This window comes from Girardinichthys multiradiatus, chromosome 23 (genome assembly GCF_021462225.1).
Source record: "Girardinichthys multiradiatus isolate DD_20200921_A chromosome 23, DD_fGirMul_XY1, whole genome shotgun sequence".
NCBI classification, from domain to species: Eukaryota; Metazoa; Chordata; class Actinopteri; order Cyprinodontiformes; family Goodeidae; genus Girardinichthys; species Girardinichthys multiradiatus.
In genome coordinates, this window is record NC_061815.1 from 5,098,629 (window position 1) to 5,114,957 (window position 16,329).

Sequence of the window (16,329 nt, forward strand, 5' to 3'; positions counted from 1 at the left end):
CTGTTGTCCCAGAAGGAAACCTTCTAAAGATGATGCACAAGAAACTAAGGACATGGATTACCGGAACCATGCCTGATTTGACCAACATCAACATATTTGGTTCTGATGATGTCAAGGATGTGTGTTGCCAAGAGAGAGTTAAGGCACTGTTGGAAATTAAAGGTGACCAAACAAAATATTGATACTTTCAGCACAGTTAAGACATTTTTACTTAGGATGTGCTCACCTTTGTTGCCAGCGGTTCAGACATTTATGGCTGTGTTTTGAGTTATTTTGAAGGTACAGTAAATTTACTCGGCCGGTCAGATTGATATTGTTTCTGGCTGCTGGTTTTGGGGATTGGCTGCAGCCACAGAAACTATGTCACAGAGTGAAGGTCACAAAGTGAAGAAAGCAGAGATGAGAAGAAGAGGAAAGAAGAACATAGGCTTATATTGCACCTCGTATTGTCATTACAATATATCGTGCAGACCTAGTGAATACCCATGCCTGCAAGGAAAGAGCGCGTAAACTCCATGCAGAAAGGTCCTAAGCCCAGAATTGAACCAGCAACATTCTAGCTGGGTGCCAACATACAAGCAGCTATGTGACCCTTGGGAAACTGCTAAAGAATTTGCTAAAGAAAACCTGCAAGAAATATAAACAGAAGGTTCTCTGAAGTTTTTCAGAAAGTTACTATATGTTGATTTCACAAGCATTGAAACATTCAGGTGACACTTAACTTACTATACTAGTATTTATAATCTGACTAATAATCTTATAATATTAATCAAATGATTGTTTTGAAATTATTAGGAAAAATTATGGTATTGCATACAACATAGCATTATCAAAACCAACTTGGGAATGGTTCTGATGCGTATGAGCCAATCAGTAAATGATCTTGTGTAACGTGTAATATGCAGGAGGAGTGGAGCTCTCGGTAGCTGAGGGGAGGGTGCTGTCTATTTTTAAAAACCCAGAACGCAGCATATTTGAAGCGAAGCTGCAGCCTAGCTGATTCTGTCTGGATTCACAGATCCGCAGCGTGAGTAGCCCGGAGCACACATCCAGATGCCTCGCAGCTTCCTGTCCTTCTGTCCTCCTCTGCAGACACACAGCCGCAGCTCCCTGCCTCCGTGCAGGAAAAGGCTGCAACCATGGGCAGCATCCCAGCAGCAGGAGGGAGAGGAGCGGCCAGCGTCCCTGCCTGAGTGACAGGTAAGCAGCTCCATCTCTATTATGCGGAGCAACCGAGCTAATAAACTACTTCATGAAGTGTTTAACCTTCACCGAGGCTGGTGCTTCCCAGAGAGGCCGGGGTCCGGCTCATAGCTGTAAGGGAATCTGGGTGGAACAGGCACCGGGTGGGGTGATGATGCAGTGAAAAGGTGATGGTGTAAGGCTGGAAGGACCGTAGACGCTTCGCATTAAATTGATGCGTGAGGACGAAATAATTCCCCCTCCAGACTCCATTTAGGATGGTCGCAGCCCGGTGTTTTCTGTCGCTGTGCAGCATGTGCTAATTTAATTATCCAAGATCAAAGTCATTAGATCTGACTTTAAGTTTGGCTTTGCTTATATCTGATCATCTTAGAGGCAAAGTCCTGTTCGGCTAATTGTTAGAGAAAAGCTGTCTTCTTGCTGCTGTCTGCTTTGTTAAAGGCTGGTTGAAGAACATCTGCTATAACAAGTGCTTAGTGATTGTCTAAGAAATTAGCAGGTTTTTTATAGAACAGTTTGTTTCCAACAGAAAAACAACCAGAAACTGACACTGTGCAAATGAGGCTATTATGGGTGCTAGTTATGCATTAGATTATTAAAGACCAAAATCAAGATCCATCAGAAAATCAGTCATTCCTTTTCATACACAAGCAGAGCAAAACGCAGCGCTTTACATCACACAGAAACAGGAGGTGATGAAAAACAAAAATGTTGGGTTTGTGGCAGAGAGAATCCAGGATTCACAGCAGATCTATTTACCTTCCTCAGGAAAAGGAATTTCTCATTTTTCCAAGGCTAGTTCCACCAATTGTCCTGCTGACTGGACCTCTGCTCTGACAGTTTAAAGTAACAAAAATCTTACGCCCTCAGATGTAAATAATTATCTTTCTACATCCACACTTTCTACATTTGCTAAATACATAGAATTTGAAATAAACATTCAACTGAAGCTATACTTGGTTGACAATAAAATCTGAAGAGAAAATTATTCTAACTTCAGGTTGGGTTGTGGTACTATAACAGCAGCTATGTTGTTAGCAAATGACATTATCAATGCTTTGGAGTGGAAGCAGCATTGTGCTTTGCTCTTTGATCATTTGTCCAAGGCAAATGGTTCTGTTGATCATGTTGATTTTGTGACCATTTTCGGCTGATAAATAGACTCTGTGATATTTCTGTATTTGGACTTTAGGGTTGGCTTAGAAGTTACCTTGTTGATAGATACAAGTCCAGCTTTATAACGATTTTTAAAGGAGTATCTCAAGTCTCAGTTTTAGGCCCTGATTTATTTTCTATTATTTCCAGCACTTTTTATTGTTTAACATTGGGAATGATGTATTTACAGCTAAACTGCCTTTTTATGCAGATGACACAATACTGTACCCACCAGGCCCTATCTGAGACAGGCCATTGACGAGCTTCAACTTGTCTTTCACCTGCTATTAAAGTTGGTTCTAAATGTGAAGAAAACTAAATCTATGTTTTCCAGAGGTAAAGGTCAGATAATGCTGGTGCTTCTACCCTAGCAAGAACTTGTTGAGAGAGTACTGTCCTACAAATATTTGGGTATATTTGGCTGGATGATAACTGTTATGTCCGAGTGCATGTTGAGCATTTATTTTCAACACTGAAGGTTAGAAGGGGCTTTTATTATCAAAGTTGGGTCTTAGTGGATCAGTCAGGAAAAGAAACATGTGCAGGCAACCTTAATTTTAGCGTGCTGCTTGTTTAGCTTTGGTAACAAGGCAAAACCCAGAAATGTACTAAGTGTTGTATGGTTGAAGTTTGGTCTGAAGTAACGCAATTGTGCAAACGATGATGAGGATTTACTAGGGATAGACATGGAAACTCTAAAATCCCTGATAAAACTAATTTCATAACAATAATAATAATAAGAAAGCTCAATGACACTAAAATCTACATCAAATTCCAACTAGTGTTGTAAAAACACATATAAAACAAAATGAATAAGCATACAAAATAAAGTGATTAAAATTTAGTTTATCATAAAATGACAGATATGATTAACTTAAGATAAAGTTAAAATGGATGTAAATAATCTTAATTCCTACAACTGAGCTAAAAGCCAAACAAAAATAATGTGTTAAGTTTTCTTTTTGAAAACATCAATGGTTTCTACTGCGGTCTGGTCTTCAGGAAGGTTGTTCCAAAGGTCAGGGCTGTTATATGAGATCAATGCCTCACTGTGGGCTTGTGTTCTTGCTTTGGATGCTATCAGAAGGGCCTTTTACAGAAAACCTGACAGATCAGGATGCTATGTACAGAACATGTACATCTTCTAACTATGTGGGACTAATATCACGAATTACTGTAAAGGTCATTGAGTGGATCTTTAACCTAAATCTGGACGGGGGCTGGATTGCAGTGGCAGAGTTCACGGACGTTCCACAGGAAGTCAGTCAAATATTTATCAGATGGTGCTCATGTTACTGCTGTTGATAGAGCGCAGGCTGCACTGTGTCTCACATGCAAGCTTTTCCAGTAAAGAACCATCTGAATGCAACAACAGTTGGGTCAGTTTTTAATCTGCTGGTTCCTACAGAGACTTGATATTGCAAGAATAATTATTAGTTTTTACAGTTTATAAAATGCTCTTGCAACAAAGGACATATAGCAACATTTACTGCCATTAAATATATTTATTATTCCTCCGTGGGTTGTCTGACAATTGAATGATGTCAATACATAATTAAAATTGAGCTGTGTTGTAACCAGCCAATTTAAAGCAAACTGTCTTCAGTAGGACACATTCAGGCAGCTCCCAGTTAACTACCTGGCTATCAGCCAACTGCTCTTTGGAAGTCCTGAATAAAATCAGACTTTGGGTGAAATTCAATCAGTTGTGAGTGGTGAGAATTTACCTGCAGTCAATTGTTTTACTTAATTTTATGTGTCAAAATGACAATAAACCGATGTTATAAATAACATTATGTTTAATGAAATAATCATTATGTTATGTTTACATCTACAAATAATTGTTGGTTTTCTTTTTGGAATAAAATGTATTAGATTATGTTGCACCTTTTTAGTTTACATTTTTGTTCTAAAACATGGATATTTTTACTCTAGGTTGTCATAGCATAACAATTTTACACCAGCCTATTCCTAGTCAGGAGGCGGTTGGGCCACAAGTCACCAAAGAGCAGAAACCAAAGACCTCAGGGTTACCCAAAGCCAGACAACGGACCACTACTGATGGAAATTAATGGCTGAGAAGTTTAAGTTCAGGGAGATGATTCCATGATCACCTCTGCCTTGAGGCTGTCCAGTCTGCTGTTGGTGGTCCTGTTGTGTGTGGACAGTTTCTGACATGTTAAAGTGTAATTAATGTGGCCCAGTCATAACATGACATTCTGTGTGTAGTCTACTATGGCCGCTTTGTGTGATTACTGTTTATCCTTCTCTAAAGTCTTCTTCCATCATGCTAAGGTAGCACATCTCGAAAGGAAAAGTTATGTGAAACTAAATCTGATACCAAGGAACCCTATAGGGGGAACAGAAGACTGTTAACATGAACGTGACACTGGTGTATGTACAGAAGTGATGTGAAGCAATCATGTCAACATGGAGCTCAATGGAGTAAAATGTCTACAAGACGTCAGGTTGCACTAAGAACACAGGGGAGTCTAGCACATTGAAAACCTCAACATACCATCACGACTCCACTCCACACTTGGTGCTTTATTGGAGATATGTACAATACCTTCAAACCACACAAGGATCCATTTGCAATAAGACATATACTACTGTAAACTTAGTATTCATCTTACTGGTAAGCTTACTTTCCTATATTCTCTCTTCATGCCAACCAGTTTGAGCAATTCGTGGAACCTTTTTACGCTGTTATCCCTAGAAAGTGAAATGATGATTAAAGTGATTCTGTAGGTTAAGTGATATGTACATTAAAAAAGTTTAACTGGCATGTTGATAGTGGTGAACAGCAGTAATTTTTAAGGGAGCCAGCTCTGCAAAGGTTAAACTGCTGATTTTCAATTTCTTTACTCTGGAGTTCTATGTTTTAAAGCTGATTTATTATATGTTGGAATCTTATTTGTCTATTTGGAAAAGGAAAGATGCATTGCTTTGTCTAAAGGTAATACAATCTCTTGTAACTATATTAGGCTTAGATGTATTTTTTTCCAGTAATGTAGTTCTGTCTTCTTGGAGATTTGTTTAGTTTATGACTGATCAGCAGATACATTTTTCTTCTCATTAAGGAATTAGTTTCAGTTATATCTTTGCTCCCAGGCATCTGAGATGTAAAGTATGGAGTGGGTATGACCATTAACACATTTGCAGTATGGCTGATTCTATCCAAATGTGAAACAATAAAATAAATAAGCCTAACACGCTTTGCTATTATAACATGGGACATCTGAGGTGGAAGTCAAAGTAGCCTTTGGATTGTTGGAAATGTTAAAAATTCTTTTTTTGTCCTTTTATGATCAAATTGGTTACATCACAGTCCAAACAGTTTTAGTCACCAAAATTAGTTTTCACTGAGAGATCCTTTTGGGATTGTGTTTTTAATCCAAATCCTGGTTGCTGGTAGACAAACACTGCAGCATGGACTGTAAATGATCAAACTTTACCTTAGTAAACTTATGTGTTTCAGTGGCATGTTGTGCAACAATAGTGTTGGTATGAATAGCTCTTAATAAGTGCCAAGGGCAATGATTAATGAAGTTAGTGATTTTAATCAAAAGTAAAAAGTTGTTGCACTACCTGATTTTCAGAAATTAAGAGCCAAACAGCTCGAAGTCTTTGTTATTGTTTTATAAATACCTGCCTGGTGAGGTGTGGTATTATAGAACAATAGCTGAAGGAGTGAATTTGCGCACTGGTGCTGTCAAACAGCAAGCCCTGCACACATACTGTATATAAATTAAACACAAACAACTTTTCCCCAAATACAAGAATTTACTAACAATATACTTCAAATTTCAGTTAAAATACTTCTGTCAAGGAACTACTACTAACATTAAACTAAACTACTAAGTAAAGATGAAAAGAATAGTAAAACTAATAAAGTTATGACTAATAATAGTTAAAAGGGACAAAGAGGAATAAAAGTGAGACACTAGTAAAATAATATTGCATTGATATCACAGTTCAGCATTTATATGTAATGTGTGTTATGAGGAATTAGGAATGAGGCCAAAACAAAGAACCATAGTTGCTAGGTGTTCAACAACCAGTCCAAAACACAAAGGAATAGGCAGTGAGGAACTACCAAGAGATTGTGGCAACAAATGTTAATGGACTTAAAAGATGGCGGATGGATGGAAGACATGGTAATGTCACAATTTGGTTCAGGGTGCGTGCTGCTGGCCAAGGATCTCTTGCCAGTATAGCTTGTCCCATCCTGGTGTGGGGTCAGGGGGTCCATTGTGAGCACGATGCTCAGTGGTGTCTGCTATGCTGCGCTTGTGGGCAGAGGCTGGGGTGGTGCTGTGCGCAGCCCTTGCCTTGCTATCGCTGCGTTCTGTGTGATGGAGGGCAGGATGCGGCGGGGCTGCTTGGAGGGGGGCTATGTATGGAGCTTGCGCTATGTGGATGTGTCCTTATTGGCTTTTCGGGGATAGAGCTCATCTATAGGGGTGTGCCCCTGTGGGGAGGGGATTCATGGCATTTGGGTTTGGGGGCATGTGTTCAATATCTGTGTCCTGGTTGAGGGTGGCCCTGTGGGGAGATTCATGTTGGGGTTCATTAAGAGTGGTTGCTCATGGGGATAAGATTGGAATTTATTGGGGGGTTAAGACTGTTTCATTCTGCGACGGCTCTGGTTGGTGGCTCGTTTGGACCAGGTGGACCCCAGTATTTGTACGTGGCCCCCTCTACGGATTGGGATGGGGGTCGTTGGGGGCTGGGGTCTTGGCCTGGGTCACTCGGGTTAGCCGATGCCTGCACTAGTCTGGACTGGTGCTGGGGCGGTCTGCCTGTCTCCACCTCAGAAGGAAATGGACCACCTCCTGGGTCCGGGGGCTGGTTGCCCCTCTGGTGTATCGGTACCTGGACCTGTGAGTATAGAGTATGTATGGGGAGTGTGAGTGAGTGTCCATTGTCCATTGTTGAGTGTCTTTACGTTGGCTGTGATTGTTTTCATGTGTACGCATGAGTGTCGGAATGTATGATTGTGACTGTGTGCCAGGTTTTGTGTCAGGTTGGGGATTGGGCTGCTCCCTCTCCTGGATCAGTTTATGCCCGCCATCAAATGTGGGGCCTTTTTTCTCCCTGCCACACTCCCTGCCAGTGCCTGGTGTCTCTGCTCTGCTGGTGTATTGGTCCGGGGGTACCGGGGTACTGGCCCCCTGCTTGCCGGGTCCTTTGTCCCCTGGCTCTGTTGGGCCTCTGCTTGGGGACTGATGTTCCCCAGGGTCTCAGGTCTCTGGGTCCATGGCTGGATCTCCTCCAGCATAGACAGCTGCACGGGCCCTGCCGGCGGGGCTCGTGGGCCCGTTGCTGCAGCTCCCTGGGGCTTCTGCACTATGGATGCTGGGGGGTTCCCCAGGGGCTCTCCTTTGCTCTATTCTTGGGCGGTTGCGGTAGTCCCGGTGGTGGTCCTCCCACGGTTCCCATGCTCTGGGGGGCCTTTGGATTATCTTGTATTCTCTTCACCCTGCTTTCTCTCCTCAATTTTTGTCTCCTCTGCCTTTTTCCTTTTTGCCCCACCTCTCTTTTTTTCTTGCTTCTTTTTTTCCTTTTTGTTTCTGTCTCTGTGTCCATTGCAATTGAAATAATCCCAAAGCAGTTTCTTCTACAAACATCAAGCGGAGCATTATAGCACTAGCCGTGAAGCCCCACTTGTGGAAGTAAATCTGTTGGGCTTCTTCTTGGCACTCAGATAACAATTCTGAGTGCTACTCTGCCGGACAGGACACAAAAAAAAGAAAAAAAGGCCCAGTTACCATAAAAACTAGCGGCGCTAGCTAGCAGCCCCTGCAAGTCCCACGTGTACCAGTAGTCCAAATATTATAGTGTAGTGCTACGATGGTGACGTGTACCATTAAGTACCCCTAATACAAATATAGTGTGCTACGCCGACAGCGTGCTACAACTGATTGCGCTGTGACAGAGTGAGCAATGTACAGTAAAAACTAAATGGAGCTAATAGTTGCTACTAAGTTAGCATTAGCAAGGCATTAGAGTTAGCAGGAGGGATAAACAACTACCATCTCGCCTGTTTCTAACGACTACATGGACATATATTTATGCAGGTTAGTGAGAGTAGAAGAATAACCATGCTCTGGGGGGCCTTTTGATTATCTTGTATTCTCTTCACCCTGCTTTCTCTCCTCAATTTTTGTCTCCTCTGCCTTTTTCCTTTTTGCCCCACCTCTCTTTTTTTCTTGCTTCTTTTTTTCCTTTTTGTTTCTGTCTCTGTGTCCATTGCAATTGAAATAATCCCAAAGCAGTTTCTTCTACAAACATCAAGCGGAGCATTATAGCACTAGCCGTGAAGCCCCACTTGTGGAAGTAAATCTGTTGGGCTTCTTCTTGGCACTCAGATAACAATTCTGAGTGCTACTCTGCCGGACAGGACACAAAAAAAAGAAAAAAAGGCCCAGTTACCATAAAAACTAGCGGCGCTAGCTAGCAGCCCCTGCAAGTCCCACGTGTACCAGTAGTCCAAATATTATAGTGTAGTGCTACGATGGTGACGTGTACCATTAAGTACCCCTAATACAAATATAGTGTGCTACGCCGACAGCGTGCTACAACTGATTGCGCTGTGACAGAGTGAGCAATGTACAGTAAAAACTAAATGGAGCTAATAGTTGCTACTAAGTTAGCATTAGCAAGGCATTAGAGTTAGCAGGAGGGATAAACAACTACCATCTCGCCTGTTTCTAACGACTACATGGACATATATTTATGCAGGTTAGTGAGAGTAGAAGAATAACAAACAGCCTCTAGCGCAGATAGCTTCGGGTGAGCAGCTCGGGGCCTGCTCCAGCCTGAACAATTTAAACTTTAAAATAAAACAAAATGAAATAAACAATATTTAACTAGTTTTAATCTAATGAATTATCTCTTACTGTGTATATTGTGATGAATAGACGAGCAGGTTGTGTTTCGCATGTCCGATGGGCCAGTCACTCTAAATTGCCCTTAGGTATATGAATGAGTGTGCGCATGGTTGTTTGTGTGTTGCCCTGCGATGGACTGGCGACCTGTCCAGGGTGTACCCTGCCTCTCGCCCATAGACTGCTGGAGATAGGCACCAGCTCCCCCGCGGCCCACTATGGAATAAGCGGTAGAAAATGAGTGACTATATATATATATTGATATATATAGATAGATATCTATCTATATATATATAAAATCAGGGCCTGCTGAGCAACATGTTGCTGTCTTAGAGAGATTCTTTTGAGGTCACGATGATGCTGAGTCATCTTGCTACCTCTTTGTCTCTGTTAGCTGGATGCTGTGAGATACTGTGTTGCTATGTGTCACTTTTCTCTCTGTAGATCAGATAATGTATTATTTTCCTCCTGCCTGCCTCTTACAGAAGCTGTTCCACATCAATCACTTAGTTTGAACATTTAATACTATATCCATCACTTGTAGACAAAACCAACAAAACAAAAGTTACAGATTGATTTTGGGTTTTGGAGATACCTTGGATCTCTAATACAGTAGTATTGGACATGTTTGTGGAGAGGCTTTGTGAGTCATTAAATTTGATGCTTTGCAGCTTACTGCTGCCAAAAGCTTTTTGATTGACAGAAAAAAAGGGCCTGTGTGGGCTCAGCTGCAACACAATGAATTTAAGAACTCTGCTGAATTATAAATACCTATGAATAATATGAAAAACTACCACAGTAGCAATGATTATCATGGCTATTCAAACCGCTTCCTCATAGAAATATGCATCTCCAAATACAAACAGACAAACAGTAACTGGTGCTTTTAGTTTTATATATCTGCAAACAAAATGATTTGGGCCTGTATTCACAAAGAATTCTAAGACTAAAAGTAGCTACTAGTACTAGTAGAACACTTTGGGGTCCAAACATCTTCAATCAACAGACAAATATATTTTCTTTCATTTTTATTTAACATGTAATTAACACCAGAGTTTTTGTTTTTTAACTACTGATCAATTATTCATATCCCCATGAAATAGTCTGCTGAACAGAAAATTGCAATCGAATTTAAGCACCAATATTATCGGCACCTTAAATGGCTTCTGTCCATTCATCTTTAAATCTGTGATTTTCGTAGTCCACTTTATGTATTTTTGACAGAGCATTCTTCTTTTACCTACCCGTCTGTGCACTACCAAGTCATTGTACTGTGAGCAAGCAAGAGCTCCCAAGCTGGTAACTTAGCAGCTATTAACAGTAACAATAATAGCGCCAAAGTGCACTACACTGACGGCTGGAGGCATGGCTTCAGCTGCCATTGTTCCAGCTGTCAGTGGGTCAGTGGAAAGACAACTGGTACTGTACCGAGTAGAGCGGAACCGAGTGGAGCAGAGCTGCCCCACCCAAGACGAGTCACTGGAAAAGGGGCAACCTGTCTTTAAGGGGTTAAAACAGAGCCAGAGTGAGTAACGGATTGGGTTGATGTTTTGGTTCGTAGATCATGGAATTGTATAGGTTATCCACAGTTTGAAGCAGGGTTGTCTGTTGCTGAACAGGGGATTGAAGCGGAGAGTCATGATGACCAAGTAAGACGCCCTGCTGAGTGAGAGCTGTTTGAAGACGTGCCTGTGTTTGAGCCGCAGAGTCTTCTTGGCCAAACCGTTCTGTCATAATGATTAGTCATCACACTATAGTGTAAGCAACAACCAAGCGCACAGGAGGAAGTTTACAAAATTTATTTGAGAAGGGGTAACAGAGTTGCTTCTTCTGGGAGCGAGGGAAGATTCAGGTGAGTAATACCACACCCAGCTTCCCGGATTCTTATACGACAACTGGAAAAAGGGAGGACACGACTCAGGTTAACACTGGACAGAAGGCACGAAGAGAGTGAATAACAGAAGCCTGGTTACCACGCAGTGATAACCAGTCTCTAGCTTCTGATCACGGCAGGTACCAGAGCTGCTAACATTCCAGGCTGGTGCTGAAAACAGAGGGAACGACGCATCGATCTGATCCGGAATGCCTGTTTGTTCGTGCCGTGATTCCAGGACCAAATCTACTTTTCAACACTCCTCTCCTATCCTCCATCAGCAGGCTCTGCTCCTCTGTCAAGTTTGGTTTTCTCCACCTTTTTTTCTCCATTTTCTTTTGGTCATTTTACCAAACTAAACCTCATTATACAAGAAGGCAATCTTAGTAAAATGCTGAATTTTAATATTAATATGAAATTAATATGAAATAGATGCAGTATAAAAACAACCAGCTTGGCGAGTAAACATAATAATAAGCAAATCAAAATAATGATGAGCATGTAAATAAACTACAGTAACACATCTCTATTTATCTCCATTCATCACTAGGAGCGCATTTGTTTGTTTTTTGTAACAACCAATCACAGCTCTTAGAAGACAGTGTCACACCTAGAAACAGGTTCAACCACACCCCCTCACTAAGATGGGAATTTCTATCGTCTCCTCGCTCCAAGTCGCTCTCAGCAGAGAACTGAATCACTCCTAAGCTATGAGTCCTTGGCAAGGATTTTTTGGCCAAGATAGGAGCTCTCTGAGAGGACTCTGAGTATCTTTGTAATATGGGCCTGGATGATTTTGTATTAGCTGCAAACTTTTGTACCTTATTTAATAGTATTATAAAAAGTATAACTTTTTTTCTTTCTGCTCTCGGTGGACGAGGATGCTTTTTCTCTGTCTCCCACCCCCTCCCATATCTACCCTGCTTCAGCTCTGTGTCTTGTCTTCTTTTTGGAGCCTCTTCTTGCATATCTTCCAAAATTCTGAGTTATGGATTTGGTCAGCTGGTCTCTCAATGCAATTGATAAAATTTTCTCGAGGAGAAGACAGGGTGAAGGAGAGCCCAACTTGTCCGGACTGGACGTTTTTCTCTGGATACACAATGGACTCCTGGCAGAAGTGGAGGATTGTGTGTTTGTCGATAATGTCAGTCGAGGATGTGGAAGATGTGTATATAATTGGATGTTTGATATATTTCTGCTTTTTGGAGTCAGCGGTTACCTGGCATATCGAGAAATTCGGAGAGTGTCAGCAGCTGTTCTGGCCATTGTAAGGCTGCCTGGCATGTATGATGGGATCTTCAGAGCGATCAACACTCAGACTGAGATGTTACGTGAGCTGAATCGCAGACTGGATGTGATCCTTACACAGGATCGCAGGCAGGTTGTGGTTCCTGGACTCAGGGGTGAAATGAGATACATTTGGGAGAAAGTTGTTCGCCCGGATCTGGAGAAAGACCAGGATTTTGGCTGTTTGGATTCGCCTTGTTGAATTCAATCAGGGAGCCAAAACTCCAGACTGCATGTTAATATGAATATACAGGGGTTGGACAATGAAACTGAAACACCTGTCATTTTAGTGTGGGAGGTTTCAAGGCTAAATTGGACCAGCCTGGTAGCCTGTCTTCATTGATTGCACATTGCACCAGTAAGAGCAGAGTGTGAAGGTTCAATTAGCAGGGTAAGAGCACAGTTTTGCTCAAAATATTGAAATGCACACAACATTATGGGTGACATACCAGAGTTCAAAAGAGGACAAATTGTTGGTGCACGTCTTGCTGGCGCAACTGTGACCAAGACAGCAAGTCTTTGTGATGTATCAAGAGCCACGGTATCCGGGGTAATGTCAGCATACCACCAAGAAGGACGAACCACATCCAACAGGATTAACTGTGGACGCAAGAGGAAGCTGTCTGAAAGGGATGTTCGGGTGCTAACCCGGATTGTATCCAAAAAACATAAAACCACGGCTGCCCAAATCACGGCAGAATTAAATGTGCACCTCAACTCTCCTGTTTCCACCAGAACTGTCCGTCAGGAACTCCACAGGGTCAATATACACGGCCGGGCTGCTATAGCCAAACCTTTGGTCACTCATGCCAATGCCAAACATCGGTTTCAATGGTGCAAGGAGCGCAAATCTTGGGCTGTGGACAATGTGAAACATGTATTGTTCTCTGATGAGTCCACCTTTACTGTTTTCCCCACATCCGGGAGAGTTATGGTGTGGAGAAGTCCCAAAGAAGCGTACCACCCAGACTGTTGCATGCCCAGAGTGAAGCATGGGGGTGGATCAGTGATGGTTTGGGCTGCCATATCATGGCATTCCCTTGGCCCAATACTTGTGCTAGATGGGCGTGTCACTGCCAAGGACTACTGAACCATTCTTGAGGACCATGTGCATCCAATGGTTCAAACCTTGTATCCTGAAGGCGGTGCCGTGTATCAGGATGACAATGCACCAATACACACAGCAAGACTGGTGAAAGATTGGTTTGATGAACATGAAAGTGAAGTTGAACATCTCCCATGATCTGCACAGTCACCAGATCTAAATATTATTGAGCCACTTTGGGGTGTTTTGGAGGAGCGAGTCAGGAAACGTTTTCCTCCACCAGTATCACGTAGTGACCTGGCCACTATCCTGCAAGAAGAATGGCTTAAAATCCCTCTGACCACTGTGCAGGACTTGTATATGTCATTCCCAAGACGAATTGACGCTGTATTGGCCGCAAAAGGAGGCCCTACACCATACTAATAAATTATTGTGGTCTAAAACCAGGTGTTTCAGTTTCATTGTCCAACCCCTGTATGTTCAGGTTCTAGAACAACATATGATCCCATCTAGACGTCATCTCTTTCAGGGAAGACCTTGCATTTTTCAACAAGATAATGCCAGACCACATTTCTGCAGCAATCACAACATCATGGCTACGTAGGAGAAGGATCCGGGTACTGAAATGGCCAGCCTGCAGTTCAGATCTTTCACCTATAGAGAACATTTGGCGCATCATAAAGAGGAACGTGTGACAAAGAAGGCTCAAGACGATTGAACGGTTAGAGGCCTGTATTAGACATTAATGGGAGTGCATTCCTATTTCTAAACTTGAGAAACTGGTCTCCTCTGTCCCCAGACGTCTGTTGAGTGTTGTAAGAAGAAGGAGGGATGCCACATTGTGGTAAAAATGGCCTTGTCTCAACTTTTTTGGGATTTGTTGATGACATGTAATTTTGAAACAACATATTTTTCCCTTAAAATGATACATTCTCTCAGTTTAAACTTTTGATCTGTGATTTGTGTTCTATTCTGAATAAAATATTAGATGTTGGCACCTCCACATCATTGCATTCAGTTTTTATTCACAATTTGTTTAGTGTCCCAACTTTTTTGGAATCCGGTTTGTACATGAGTAGAAAGGTGTCAGCTAGTTCCACAGACACCAGATTTTTAGCAGACTTTAGCAATTTAAACCACTTAAATAGAAAATGTTTATATTCTCAATCATCTGTTACGAAAGTCCTTACAAATTCCCTGTGCCTGGCTAGCTGTTTGCCCTTCCCCAGTCTGAGGACTTCTTCACTTTTCTATAAATACATATAATATTCTGTTACAGGTAATGAAACTGTAACTGATAACAACTTCAACCTTACTTTAAAAATTTTACTTTTTGTAAATAACTCTGCAGCATCATCTTTCTACATATCTGGTACTGTGGCATGCATCATTTGATCAAATCTGCCACAGATTTTCTGGACATGGTGAAACATTCTCCTGGTTGAACATCACAACTCTAAGAATCCAAACGTACCACACATGTGCAGCACTGCTATGAAGTTTACTTACATATCACATCAACAAGTTGATTATAACAGTGTTTAGTGTCATGTCACCACATTCTGTCTGCCAGGATGATTCACTCACCTCAACATGCTGAACACCTGAAGTGGCTCCAACAGTAGACCAGTCTGACTTACTATCCAAATAATTCAGCTAATAGTTAATGGACTTACTGGGGGACATTCATAGACTGAGCTTTGAACTTCCATCCCCAGATGGTCAAACTGTCATTCAATGTGGAAAAATAATTCAGACAGTGATGTCGCAGTAAAAGTAACTTACTCCATCCTGATGCAGTATTACACTGTACATTTTACACTCTCCAGCCCAATACACACATTATACAAAATAGACTACATCACAAGTGACACACATATAGATAGGACAAAAAATGTGCTTAATTTCTACATATTTTGCCCCACATAAAAAATGTTTTAGGTACACCAACATAATTCTTTTTTGTGACCAACAGACTGTCACTTTCATTGATGGCATTGTTTGTACAGAGTTGCTAACTTAGAAGGTAATATGGAGAGTTTTATTGATACATCAGAGGGTTGTTTCCACTTGAATTTAATTGTAGCATCTTATTTTTCACTTGTTTATAGGACTCCTCATTCTTATAGATTGTTTTTATTATTGTGTCATTTTTTGTTTTTCTATTTTTCTATTTTTGACTTGAATGCTTAAACTGAGCTACCGTATCAATATAATTTCCCTCTCAGATGAACAAAGGTGTGGGTTTGCTTGTTGCCCCCCAGCTCAGCCGTCTCGTGTTGGGGTTTACCCCAGTGGATGAGAGGGTTGTATCCCTGCGCCTTCGGGTTGGGGAGAGGTCTCTGACTATCATTTCAGCCTACGGGCCGAGTGGTAGTGCAGAGTACCCTGCCTTCTTGGCGTCCCTGTCGGGGGTGCTGGATAGTGCCCCTCCCGGGGACTCCATTATTCTGCTGGGGGACTTCAACGCCCACGTGGGGAATGACAGTGACACCTGGAGAGGCGTGATCGGGAGGAATGGCCTCCCCGATCTGAATCCGAGTGGTGTTTTGTTATTGGACTTCTGTGCTAGTCACGGATTGTCCATAACGAACACCATGTTCAAACATAAGGGTGTCCATCAGTGCACTTGGCACCAGGACACCCTAGGCAGGAGGTCGATGATCGACTTTGTTGTCGTATCATCAGACTTTCGGCCGCATGTTTTGGATACTCGGGTGAAGAGAGGGGCTGAGCTGTCCACTGATCATCACCTGGTGGTGAGTTGGATCCGCTGGAGGAGGAGAAAGCCGGACAGACTCGGCAGGCCCAAGCGCATAGTGAGGGTCTGCTGGGAACGCCTGGCGGAGCCCTCGGCCAGGGATGTATTCAAC

At 42.1% G+C, this 16,329-nt stretch overlaps 1 protein-coding gene across 1 annotated transcript in view; it reads left to right on the plus strand.

The window, feature by feature from the left end:
* The first annotated feature begins 919 nt into the window (after positions 1-919).
* The window catches only part of rell2 (RELT like 2), a 37,195-nt gene continuing 21,785 nt past the window's right edge, over positions 920-16,329 (plus strand). Inside the window, exon 1 of the mRNA XM_047352629.1 lies at positions 920-1,200. The gene's annotated coding sequence lies outside the window, so the exon portion shown is untranslated. The remainder of the gene's footprint in view (positions 1,201-16,329) is intronic.